This window comes from Felis catus, chromosome A1 (assembly GCF_018350175.1).
Source record: "Felis catus isolate Fca126 chromosome A1, F.catus_Fca126_mat1.0, whole genome shotgun sequence".
Lineage (NCBI taxonomy): Eukaryota > Metazoa > Chordata > Mammalia > Carnivora > Felidae > Felis > Felis catus.
The window spans coordinates 51,008,611-51,020,218 of record NC_058368.1 but is presented as its reverse complement, the minus strand read 5'-3'; the positions used below and the strand labels follow the sequence as shown (position 1 = coordinate 51,020,218).

Below are 11,608 nucleotides of genomic sequence, written 5' to 3'. Positions count from 1 at the left end.
ACCCCAGCTCAAGCCAGGAGCGGAATTCTCTACTGTAGGATTAGTGTCAGCACAGGAAGAAGTCGGTGGTGGCCCTCCTCTACTCCCTTCCCTCTTTTCAGCACCCCAACCCCAACCCCCACTCTCTCTCCAGGCCTCTGGGGCTCTCTTGGTTTGGCAGCTGCATCAGACCGATCAGCTTGGACCAATGAGCTTCTGCCTCCCAACTCAGTGAAATCTGCTGTTTGAAAGAGCCTCAGGAGGAAAGCAGTACTTATTCCAGAAGAACAAACCTGTGAATGGTGGCCCAGCAGGGCCGGGGAGATTGCTATTGCACAGGGTGCCCTTTGGAGTGCCCGTCCTTTGAATCAGACCCTCTAGGTAATTGTTACGTTTTCGGGAGGAGGGCTGGTATTACTAATACAAATTAATTTTTAATTCTGCCTTCAGAGTGGCAGCACCCAAGATCTGGGACTATTGGCATTTAGTAGGCTGCCCTGCGGGCAATTTCTTCAGACATTTTTGTAATTTCATTTGGCATCTATTTTTAGCACAGGGTTTGAATCTGGTAGTAACTATAGGGCTTTGGGTATCTCAGGGTCCTAAAAGATTCCATCATAGACTATGCGGCTTAAACAACAAACGTTTATCTCTCATAGCCCTGGAGGCTGGGAATCCAAGATCATGATGCTGGCTGATTTGGTTCCTGGTGGGGGCTTGATGCCTGGCTGGTGGATACTAGCTGCCTTCTGGCTGTCCTCACCTGAGCAGAGGGGGTAGAGGAGGGAGAGGGAGAGAGAGGGGGGGAAGGAGAGGGAGAGCCAGAGCTCTTGAAGCTGAATAGGGTTGAGAACCAGGCGCTTCAAATTCTAGTCTATTGTTATTTCAACAACCTTCTTGTGCCCCGGGTACCAGATGTCCCTTTAGTTATAAAATCTCCTATTCCAGACTTCCCTTGCAAGAAATTTGTGCTTATGAAGCCAATTTAAGTAAGAATATTTGTCCCTCAGATGGAAGTTGAAAGCTAAGGATTTGGAGATGATACTATCAAAAAGCAGGCCACATATATTCTTCCCTGGGGAAAAGTAACACTACTTCTTACTAGCAGAGTTGAAAACTTGAATAAAAGCATCACGTGGTCCTTGAGATCAAATATTGGCAAGATTCACCTTAGAAAATAAAGCATTTCACATGCTATCAACAGGAAGCTCAAGAACCTTGTTTGACCAGATCAATATGATGAAGGAGGAGAAAGAATGTGCCATCCAGGAAGAGATGGGGGAGTAAGGACAAGTGCCATGTGGGAGGCAGGAAGACGACAGACTGAGAGGTCAAGGTTGGCACACTAGGAAGGCAGAAGACCCCCATCTCCCCGCAACTTAATGCATTGAGTCCTAAAGGCAGTTGTGTTCTGCTGTGGCGATGAAAGGACTAAAAGTCATGTAACTGGCTCTGAAGCCAGGCTCACAAAATGCACGGCTCTCAGGCAGTGTCCCTGGGCTGGCCGGAGGAGACCCTCGAGAGGGTCCTGAAAACTGCACGGCTCAGTGTAAACGGGTATGTTGGCTTTCTTGTTTGTCCCTCGATCTCCCCTGAGCTTAAATCCTTAAGAGCCGAATTCACTGTGCTGACAACGTGAAATATCACAGCCTACAAAGGGGAGGACTGGCCTTGTCTAAGGGAGAAAGCCTCAAGGTAAATGTCAGTTTGAGGATCATTTGACCTTAAGCCTTAAGGCAGTACCTCCTGGTGACACTTCTAACGGGACCTGTGCCTTCTTTCAAATTTCTTTACATATGTAACCAGGGCAATTATTTATATGCAGTGTAATTGAACTACATTTCCCCCAGCTACGTCAAAGTTTAATTTCAACCTATTTTTCTCATTTAAGCTCTTGCCCTGCCTTCTCCTCCCAGTTCCTGTTTTTCATTGCAAAGGCAGTTTATGAGTCTACTCATTGCTGAAACAATCTTGAGAAAGTGAAATGTGACTTATTACGTGCTAGCCTTACTCGTGTGTGATACAGTCTTGTCTTGGACAAAGTGGAATGCTTTATTACCTTATTTTCTAAGAAATGAGTCATTTCTGAGTGTGTTTCCAAGAAACACCCAGACAATATAATAATACAAATATTTGTCTTTATGTAAGATATTTGTTTTTATCATGTAATATAAAGTAGTATTTGTGTAATATAAAGGAGTATTTGTCTGAATAATAATGTTTTGAAGTAAAACATGGCCGTGCCTCACACAAGGAAGGAATGTGACACAGGATCCCCCACCAGATGAGGGAAAAGGATAAAAAACACAAGAGTGCTGACAACGAAGAAGACTGGAAATGATTTTTGTGATAACAATAACCGTAACAACATCCCTCCATATGTGTCTATCACTTCACATAAACTTGGTTTTAGTACTGTTTTTACTTTTTAATAAAAATTTTAAAAAATTATATAGTGCAGTATTTTTAAATTAGAACTTCAAAAATACAGGCATGATTTCTACTTATGATTCTGGAAATTAGGGGGAAAATAACTATTTGTCAGTTGTTATGTAAGGTACATTGGTGATACAGCAATATGACTCATTTTCCAGAAAAACTTGAATTCGGTAAGTTGTTTTTGCACTGGATGAATTTCATGACAAGTTTTTGAGGTAGGCTGAGGTAATGACACAGTAGGAACTGGAGAATGCTGCATTTGGTTGTTTTTTGTTTTCTTTTTTTTTTTTTTTTTAACGTTCTTATTCATTTTTGAGAGACAGAGACAGAGCGTGAGTTGGGAAGGAGCAGAGAGAGAGGGAGATACAGAATCCGAAGCAGGCTCCAGGCTCTGAGCTGTCAGCACAGAGCCCGACGTGGGGCTTGAACCATGGACTGCAAGATCGTGACCTGAGCTGAAGTCGGATGCTCAACTGACTGAGCCACCCAGGTGCCCCGAGAATGCTCCACTCTGAAAGAATGTTCTGGTGGTTGTGGGGAGAAATGCCACATATGTGGTACAGGGGGCTTGGGAACTCCAGAATGCTAATGACTTGGAATCCAGATGCCCTCACAGACCCACCTGCTCTATAGAGACCATTGCCTCCCACCAGTCCCCGTGACCAGAATCACAGTAACTACCTACCAGAGAGAAATAAGTCTATTTATTTATTTAATCTATTTTTATTTTTTGGAGAAATCAGTTTACTAATTACTATTGTCGAGGGCCTATCATGTGCAGTTCACCCTTACAGATTCCAGAGACAGATTTATAGATGCAGTCCATGCTTTGGAGGTAACAGTGAATAATAATGTTTATACTAAGAGTAGCTTGCCTTCAGAAGTAACCGTCACTGTTTTAGATGTAGGGATACAAAGATAAATGAGATATAACCTGTGTCTTCTAGGAACTCATACTTATGCTGAGTTAAAAGGATGAATCAGATACTGTTCCTGTACCTAAAGGGTACAATTGAGTCAATACTAGTAAATATAGTTAATAGTGATAAGAATAGCTTCTATTTGTTGAGAATCTACTGTGTACCAGGCACCGTATTAAGTGCCTTGATTCTACTCCTTTTTTTTTTAATTTTTTTTAACGTTTATTTATTTTTAAGACAGAGAGAGACAGAGCATGAACGGGGGAGGGGCAGAGAGAGAGGGAGACACAGAATCGGAAGCAGGCTCCAGGCTCTGAGCCATCAGCCCAGAGCCGGACGCGGGGCTCGAACTCACGGACCGCGAGATTGTGACCTGAGCCGAAATCGGACACTCAACCGACTGAGCCACCCAGGCGCCCCATCTACTCCTTAAACTCTACTCTTTGCAACTCTATCCTAATAATTAATTGGGATAATTAGTTGTCCCAATTACACAGAAGGGTTTAGGATCAGAAAGATAAAGTGAGTTGATATTTAATCACCTGGGCAGAATATTGTGGAAAAGAGATCAAACTCAGTCTGACTCTACAGCTTGCCCTGTTTCCTCTGCACGATAATATAGACATCTATTATTTAACAAAGTTTTATTATCAATAGGGGAAGACTTTCTTATACCATCTGCAGTGTTTTAAGAAGCACAATTGCCCAATGAAATGCTTTAGTGAAAAACAGTGTCAGAAAGCACACAGCTTCTGTGGTAGGCATCTCAGAAAGAAGGTGCATGTTAATGAAGGTAGACTCATTGCAGTAATAAACAAATTGGAGTGAAGAATGTATAATGGCTCACACATAATAGTTTATTACTTGCTTACATAATACCCTTAAAGGTGTCTTTTTGTTGTTGTTTATTTATTTTGAGAGAGGCAGAGATAGCATGAGTGGGGGAAGGGGGGGAGAGAGAGAGAGAGAGAGGGAGGGAGGAAGAATCCCAAGCAGGCTCTGTGCCATCAGCGCAGAGCCTGTTGTGGGGCTTGAACCCATGAACTATGAGATCATGACTTGAGCTAAAACCAAGAGTTGGATGCTTAATGGACTGAGCCACCCAGGCACCCCCAAAAAGGTGTTCTTTAATCAGAGTTTCATAGTGGTGATTCAGAGACCCAGCCTCCTTGTACCCTGTCGCTCTGCCATGTGGCTCTGCCATCCTCTCTGTGTGGCTTCCAAAGTGGTTTCGTTTGTTGCATGAGGACAGTGGATGTGGAAAGAGCACAGATTACTGTGCACAGAAGTTCCACGGACCAGACCTATGAGTGGTACACATCCCTTATAATCCCCTTGTTAGAGTTCAGTGTTGTAGCTATATAGCTCCAAGGGAACTGGATGTGAGAGGTCCAAGTGTGTGTCTAGGAAAGACTAGGAATGTGGCCAGCGGTCTTGACCCCAAGATGGCTTTGCTGCACCTCTATGTTGAAAAGCACAACTAATTTGGCAGCATTAGAGTGTCCTGTGAGAGGGGATGTGTTATTTGGGGTATAGCCTCAGCAAAATGGCCTGAAAGTTCTGGCTAGAGTATTTTGTGGAGCAAAATAGGAGCAGGTTTCTGAAGGACAGAGAAGTAAAGGCGTGGTCAGGAGAGAGAGCTTCAGCACTGTTCACATGTCTGGGGTCCTTCTCCCTTCTGTAAACTTATGTGTCTCATAGGTTGGCTTTTGGTGAAATCTCTGCACCTGACCCAGAGTCTCAGCAGGGCACCGGGCACATCTTCTTCACAGCTTTGTCGTGGACTGTGGACAGGGGTGGAAGGCCACTGGGCCTTGGGCTCCCATTTTTCGACCCAATGTTCACTTGGCCTGCAGGATCAAACACATAAGACTCAGCAGTCAGCAGGTTAGAGAAGAGGGTGGAAGAGAGACAGAGAAGCTGACCATTGGGGCAAAAGCAGAACACTTTTCTTTTCTCTTGATCTCTACTCTTTCCCTCATTTCCCTTCACTGAATGTAACTTTTCCCTCTAAGAGGGTATTTGTGCAGACATCCTCCCTCCTGGGTCCCCTCCATCATCCATGTTATGTAAAATGTCATTGAGGAACATGCTCTCCAGAAGCTCCATGGGGAGAAGAGTCACAGGGCCGCCCTCCAGGACAGATATGAAGGAGGTGACATTATTGGGTACCTTTGCCTTTCATTTTGTGTTTTTCCAGCAGGTGCCCTTCCTGAGCTTACTTCTAGCTCTCTTGGTTGGAAAAATACCTGATAAAGGAATCTCTATAAGATCTTCACTTTTGTGTGGGGTGAGTATTTCCATTGTGTCAGATTTCTCTTCACTCATCTTCAGAACAAATCCTTGTTGATGGGATTTCTGATTCCCCAACAATTTCTGGAGGTTGTATCCTGGGAAGATCCTCCTAGGGGCTCTTTAGAAGCTGTAGATGTATCCTTGAGATGTATATTCTTGAGAACAATGTTTTTCTGGTGAATTTGGGTGATTTTATCCAAGCCCTGAGTGGGGTCCATTTTCCTATAACCATTAAACAAATCACTGGATAAATCTGAAAAAGTTCTCAGCTGCCACAAATAATTTCCCTTTTAAGTCTGAGATTTTTGTTTTCAGACAATGCAACTGAGTTAAGCAATAGGTAAATTACGAAGATATTATTTAGTGGGAGAGATGATGACATTGGAACATTTGATCTACACTTCCAATTGAAAACAGAGGTTCTTAAGGTGTTTGGCATCAATAGATTTGATGGCACACTGGAAGAGATTGAGAGTCTCAGAACAGCATAACAGTAACAGTGCAGTTTCTGTCACAGGATAATCATGCCTCCTGTGTGTATAACATTCTTCTCCACCCCCACACTGCTCACCAGTTTGCCCCGGTAGTGTCCACTTTGGTAGACTGATTGATTGCCCTGAACTCCTCTGATATACCCACAAGGCAAAAATTCTTATGGGTTCTAGTGAACAAACACCTTTATTTGGATCCAGATGAATTATGTTCCTTACCTCTTATTCACAGTACGTCGTCCTCTACTCTATAACGTTTAAATTAAATTATGGCAGCACACCCATGCAAGCGCACATCATAAGTAGTTACCACTGACTGTGGACCATTGTGGGTTCTAGAAACGGTTGAACATACAAAGATGAACACGGAATAGCTTGGAAATAGCATAAGGTTACCTTCTTTTTGGAGGGTATTGTGGGTTCATTTGTGTTTCCCAAAGAGATATGTTGAAACCTAACTTCTAGTACCTGTGAATGTGGCTTTATTTGGAAATAAGGCCTTTGCTTATGTAGTCAAGTTCAGTTGAGGTCATCCTGGATTACAGTGGGTCCTAATTCACTGGTGTGCTTGTAAGAAGAAGCACATTTGTGCACATAGACACACAGGGAGAGTGCTATGTGATGACAGAGGCACAGATTGGAATGAATCAGCTGTGAGCCACAGAATGCCAGGGGCTGTTGGCAAGTGAGGAGAAAGGCTTGGGATGGATTCTCCCTCAGAGCTTCCAGAAGGAACCAGCCCTGCCAACACCTTGACTTCAGACTTCCAGCCTCCACACTGAGAGAAAAAATGTCTGTTGTTTTAAGCTACCCATTTTGTGGTGCTTTGTTATGATGGCCCCACAGGAAACCAGCTCTGAGGGTAATGTTGAAACCAGTCATCTCCTCCACCAACTTTATGTCACAGTTGTGCCTTTTGTCATGGAGGCCCCGGATATACCTACTGGTGGGAAAAGAACTTTGATGGAATATTGTTCCCACTTGGACGCAAGAGAAATTCTCTCTCTCCCTGCCCCTACCCTCTCCTTCTCATTCCTCCTTCCTCCCCCCTTCTCTCTGTTGGCATCTTCAAAGTTCACTCACTGGTAAAAGGATCACAATGATATCCATACTTTCTTAAAAAATATGTGTTGAGAGGGGCCTATGTTTTTCTTTTTCCTTTTCAGGTGCTGAGGTTTTTAGCGAGCCCTGTCTTGTCAGTACTGCAAGGCTTCAATCAAATAGCACTTGAACTCTTTTCAAAGACTTGCAAGATTGAAAAGATTCCAGCCTGTTGAACAGAGAGTAATAGGTGTCAAACACCCTCTCCATTTCTGAAAATCTCTCCTCTTTCCTTGCTGGACGGGCGAAAGAGAAGAGGTGCGGGGGGGGGGGGGGGGTGTGGCAGTGCAGGGTGGCACCAAGAAGAGGGACTGGTATTTTGTGCACTACTCGCATTTGCTGCTTATCTGTGAGCCGTTTGCCAGTCCTAGGGGTCCCGCTGCCACCCTCGATATTTGGAATTGAAGAGGCTGAGGTACACACAGCCCAATTAAGAGTGTGACACTTTAATCAGATAAGGATTAAGGGCAAGCAAAGGCAAAAACAGTACCTTTACTGATTTCTGGGAGATAATTAAACCAGACTTAATTGCACAGGGAGAAAAAGGATATGATAAGTTTATAAAAGAGAAGACCTTAAATTCTGCAACATTAAGTTAATGCTCTGCATCAACAAAGCGAAGAAATCTCCTAACGGGGTGATATGGGCGCATCAGGATAGTTAGTAGCTGTTAAAAAAGATCGCAAAGGGCGGATGATAAATATCCGTAGCCATTTGTGCACAATAAACTCACATATATTGAATAGTTGGATGAGATGTTCTTTTAACTGGCTGCATAAAATACAGAATTTTTCAACACAGAAAGGCAACTGACTTTTTTGCTAGTGGAGTTCTCACTGAACATCCTTGCTGCCAACTTTAATTGTTGTTCCATTGAAGGTATTAATAAAATTTCAGAACATACCACTGGTTATATATATGTATGGTATCTGAAACACACACACACACACACACACAGAGAGAGAGAGAGAGAGAGAGAGAGAGAGAGAGAGAGAGAGAGAGATATTTTCTCAGCTTTTATTCTCCTGGAGAGAGCTCATGACAACCTTCCTGCCTGAAAATTCAACTTCCCTGATCCTCTTTACTCATTGATCAACAAAATGCATCTATACATATATACTAATCACCCCAAATGTAAATAATATATTTAATGTGTGTTCTTACTCAGTGTTTGTTTTGTAACTGTAATGATTGGGGTCCTTGGGTTGCAGACAACAGAAGATGACTTTGGACAATTTAAGAAGGGAAATTTATCAGGAACTCAGCACATCAACTGGAAAGCTGAGACTCAGGCTTGGTAAGTCATTACTTAAGGCTGCTCTGGGTGCTGGGAGCGTTTCCAGACCAGGAACAATCATGTCCAGGCACCATGGGTGAGAACTATGGAATTCCAACAGCTTCTTCCATCTCAGTGTCTCTCACATAAGATGCAAATCCTAGAAGACAACAGCTGATATTCTGGGCCTCTGGCTTTTCCAAGGAAGTGTGGGGAAAGCTGGTTAATGTGACATTCTCAGTGGGATTGAGGCACTGGATTTACTGTTCTGCCAATACAATATAATGAGAAAGAAGTAATTCTCCAAAAGAAAATGTGTGTCCTACAGGAAGGAGATGGGAATACTGAGCTGCCAAAAATATTAAATACACACGCATGTAAATCTCTACTGCCATCGTTTATATTTGTGTCTTTACATTTGATTTAAGTTATTGTATATGCATATGCAAGTAATGCATAATATATTATATTATAATACACATATTATATGCATTTGTGTATATACATAGGACTATGCTACTTTTAAATAGTATCTTGCAATGGTAGCACTTAACCAATACTTTAACACCAAAGTTTTACAGACTTGATGTGGACTTTGAATGCTGCGAAACACCGTTTTGATGATTCTCTTCTGGAAATAATTTCCCTAGTCTGAATGATTTCTTTTTTACATCTAGCAGAGAAGGAGAGAGGGTAATGTATTGAATCAAAAGCACATCTGTTGATTTATGGGGTGCCTCAATGGTGACTTAGAGATGAACAGATCATTAATTTGATACTTGTTGAAAAGGTGGATGGAAATGCAGAGAGAGGGAGGGGTTGAAATTACTGTAGGACCACCGGTCTTTTGAAAGGAAAAGGGTCACAAGTGTAGAAGAGTCTGGCTTGTGACACAAGGCAGGTAGGTAGTTGGAAAGGAAGAGGGGAATGAATATATAATTATCCAGTCTAGGTCATTTTTTGAGGCTTGCAAAGCTAAACTAAAAAATTACCAGATTTTGTACTTGAGGAGTATATCTTTTGTCTTGGGTTTGTTTCTAGAAATAGTTGTTATTTAGCTATATTTATGGTTAAAAATCTTGATCAAATTCACCATAGATACTAAAATTTAATTAAAAAGTGGGGTAATCACATTCAATTCATATACAAATACAGTTAATTCCCCTAATACACATTCAATTCATATACAAATACAGTTAACTTTTTTTAGAGCGATTTCTATTAAAACATATTCCAATAGTTTGAAAACCCTGACGTTTGTTTTGTTTGTCTTGTTTTTGTTTCTATGAAAACACTGACATTTATGGTAAAAAAAAAAAAAGCAAATTCTAAGTTGTTACATTTGAATCCTGAGTTTCTGTTAATGGCTTGACCTATAATCACTGATACACATTCACTGCAAACTAAGTGCTTTCAGTAGTTAGATGTTATTAATTTGAGTGGACCGAAAGAAATATTCTTTTCTTTAGGTGATTTCTTTTCATTTTTTTCTTTTTCTTTTTAAAAATGTTTATTTATTTTAAGAGAGAGAGAGAGAAAGAGTGTGTGTGCACAGCAGGGGGACAGGCAGAGAGAGAGAGGAGAGAAAAATCCTAAGCAGGCTCCAAACTCTCCGGGTGGGGCCTAACACTGGGCTTGATCTCAGGAACTGTGAGATCATGACCTGAGCTGAATGGAGTCGGATGCTTAATTGACTGAGCCACTCAGGCTCCCTTAGGTAATTTCCTTTTAAATCCAACCAAGGGGCGCCTGGGTGGCTCAGTCGGTTAAGTGTCCGACTTTGGCTCAGGTCACGATCTCATGGTTCGTGGGTTTGAGCCCTGTGATGGGCTCTGTGCTGACAGGTCAGAGCCTGGAGCCTGCTTCGGATTCTCTGCGCCCCCCACCCCCCACTCCCTGCCCTGCTCAAATTCTGTCTCTCTCTGTCTCAAAAATAAATAAACATTAAAAAAAGGATCCAACCAAGGTGTGGTTTTATTTTTTCAAAATTCTGCCATATTGGGGTTCAGAGGTTTGTTTTGTTTTCCTTAGCTCTCCAATGTTGGATAATACTTTTACCTCTGAGGCTGGCTGGCTGTAAAGGAATTACCAGATGGTCAGCCCTGTAGACCAGCTTTGCCTTTACTACTGATATGGGGCTTAGGAGCTTGTCAACCATTGTAAAACTGAAACAGGAAATGGACAGTAATATAATTGATGCCCAAGGTGAAAAATCAACAGATTCCACGTTACTATAATTTTCTTTTTTTTTTCTTTTTTTTTTTCAATGTTTATTTATTTTTGGGACAGAGAGACACAGAGCATGAACGGGCGAGGGGCAGAGAGAGAGGGAGACACAGAATCGGAAACAGGCTCCAGGCTCTGAGCCATCAGCCCAGAGCCCCACGCGGGGCTCGAACTCACGGACCGCGAGATCGTGACCTGGCTGAAGTCGGACGCTTAACCCACTGCGCCACCCAGGCGCCCCACTATAATTTTCTTAATGAAAGGATCTTTAACCGTGGCATTAGCATATTTTGTGTAGTCTGGAAAGCAGCAAGGCATATATAGAAATGTGAGAATCTCAAACAAAATCTTCAGCAAGGGCACTTAATGTGGAAATAATAGTCTCTGGGACCTGGAGGAGGTCTGATGGAGAAACTGCTGGGTCAGAAGACCGAGATCGTAAAAGAGAGTTTGTATTAGGGGAAAATAAGCTGGGATGCTATCGCTGGGGGAGAAGTGGGCTGGGCTGCTTTCTCGGAGTTTCCTCCTATCATCCTACTCCCTTTGTGCTCCCTCCCACCACTCCCCAATCCCTTAGCAACTTTTGTCTATGGGGGTGGTTGCTATAACTGGGTTTAAAGGCTTTTCTTCTATGATTCTCACAAAATCTCCCTGGAGTAGGCTAATATTATCACCATTTTACAGATGAGAGAACATATGTCACTAGCCTACAATTATAAAGAAAATGGCAAAGCACAGATTAGAAAATTGTTCTGTGCTTGATTACCTAAAAAAGGTTCACGATGTTCATGTGATCAATACGGGAGCAAGTGGTGTGAAGGTTCGAAACCACCCACAGAATTTCAGAAGGACAATAGCATCCCCACCCCAAGGATTTCCTC

At 42.5% G+C, this 11,608-nt stretch overlaps 1 long non-coding RNA gene across 1 annotated transcript in view; it reads left to right on the top strand.

The window, feature by feature from the left end:
- The first annotated feature begins 4,397 nt into the window (after positions 1-4,397).
- LOC111559858 overlaps positions 4,398-11,608 on the top strand; it is a 52,579-nt gene continuing 45,368 nt past the window's right edge. Inside the window, exons 1-3 of the long non-coding RNA XR_002741259.2 lie at positions 4,398-5,628; positions 7,291-7,483; positions 8,437-8,522. This is a non-coding gene — a long non-coding RNA (uncharacterized LOC111559858). The remainder of the gene's footprint in view (positions 5,629-7,290; positions 7,484-8,436; positions 8,523-11,608) is intronic.